At 35.8% G+C, this 1,759-nt stretch overlaps 1 long non-coding RNA gene across 1 annotated transcript; it reads right to left on the reverse strand.

Moving 5' to 3' along the window:
- Positions 1-327: 327 nt before the first annotated feature.
- On the reverse strand, positions 328-1,312 carry LOC149216477 (uncharacterized). Its single transcript, XR_016250562.1, has 3 exons — positions 1,036-1,312; positions 553-645; positions 328-425 (listed from the first exon to the last, which is right to left on the reverse strand). It is a non-coding gene; the product is annotated as an uncharacterized LOC149216477 (long non-coding RNA).
- Positions 1,313-1,759: the final 447 nt, after the last annotated feature.

Here is a 1,759-nt window from a genome sequence, read left to right on the forward strand (position 1 = left end):
AAATGAATCCTAAACTAAAATAAGTGCACAAAAACTAGAAAGTAAAGTGTACAAACTAATGAATTAATGTGATTTTGAATGCAGGTATCATGACAAGTACAATGTGAAAAATGATGTGAAAAATGAAGGAACAAAATGAAATTATACACAGAACATGACATTAATACGCTTACATAGTTGGCCAACGTAATCACCTACAACTACGTAACTTCCAAGCATACTTCTAGTGTCATCTAGTTATTTTGGTAGACAGAAAATGGCAAAAAGGATAGTTATTAAACTGGCAAAAGGGAGAATAACCATATAACCTATGGCATTCGTTATAGAACGAGTGACAGAATGTGTATCTACCTGATTTAGACTCGACTTGTAGTCAGGTCGTTTTCTTCATCATCTATCTTTCCTGGATCTCAGATCTAGGATGACTGGCAACAACAAATATTGAAAAGGAAAGGATCTAGTTATTAAACTGGCAAAAAGGAGAATATCCATATAACCTATGGCATTCGTTATAGAATGAGTAAAAGAATGAGTGAAAGAATGTGTATCTACCTGATTTAGACTAGACTTGATTTAGACTAGACTTGTAGTCAGGTCGTATTCTTCTTCATCATCTCTTTTTCCTGGATCTGAGATCCAGGATGACTGCCAACAACAAATATTGAAAAGGAATTAGTTTATGGGGCCATTCGAATTAGTAATTCTGGGGCCATTCTGATTATATATAAATGATATAATCAACCCAAACAAAACAAATCTACCTATGGAAAAAATCAGTGCCTCTTAGGTTGAAATAAAAGCATCCATTGCATCCTATTGCAAATCAGAGATCAAGTCAAACCATCAATCAAGCCAAAACAAAAAACCAAGCACCTATCAAAGAAATTAAAAGCAAACCTCTCATTCTAGAATCTCAAATAAATTAATAGCAAGCAGACAAGTGTCATTCTAAATGAAAATAATCAATAAAAGGTTTGACCTATGACTGAAATAATAAATAATAAATAATTAAGAAAAAAATTAAACAGCACTTACAAAACTCTTGGCTCTCCCGGCAGAGCACTTCACCTTTTCCTTCCGTCCGTTTTATCACCCATCCGGACAGCATTCATATTCTGTCGGTATCGTATCAAATCGATTACTAATCTTTTAGAGGATGGTATAGGCAAGAGGCAGTATAATAGTCAAGATATTGTAGTCAAGGTGCTGTCACTGTTCTCCAGCAGGCCAGATTAGCTACCAAGCTCCTCCACTCCAATGGATTTCTTCTCTACCCATTTTTCTCCTGTTCTACTATACATCCTGCAAAAAAAAAAAAAAAATCTCCCAAGCAAACAAATCCAACCACACAAGTAACAAAACTCAAAACTAAGTTCATCATCTATCGGATTGTCGACTAACTTTATTTAAGTATCATATTTAGTGAAAGTTGGCAGAACAGATTTCTAACTAGTTATTTTGCTTCTTTAGTGAAAGTTGGCAGAACATATTTCTATATGGTCATTTTACTACTGTTTAGGAAGACTTTCTCGTTGGGTTAACAACTTAACCCCAACTTGGACAGGGTTAGCGGCTGACTTAAATGGAAAGTAAGAAAAAGGCCGTACGAACGACCATTCAGTGATATGGCGCATGCCTACGCCGACTTCACACAAAATGAGTAGGAGACCTCAGGTAGACCATGAAGATGTTGGTGATTTCATACCCTCTCCTCGATTTCACTCAGAAAATAAGAACGAGAGGCCCTCGTGTCTCTTTT

Source organism: Pinus tabuliformis, chromosome 1_1 (genome assembly GCF_031772625.1).
Source record: "Pinus tabuliformis cultivar Carrire ecotype Pingquan chromosome 1_1, CPIR1, whole genome shotgun sequence".
Classification (NCBI taxonomy): domain Eukaryota; kingdom Viridiplantae; phylum Streptophyta; class Pinopsida; order Pinales; family Pinaceae; genus Pinus; species Pinus tabuliformis.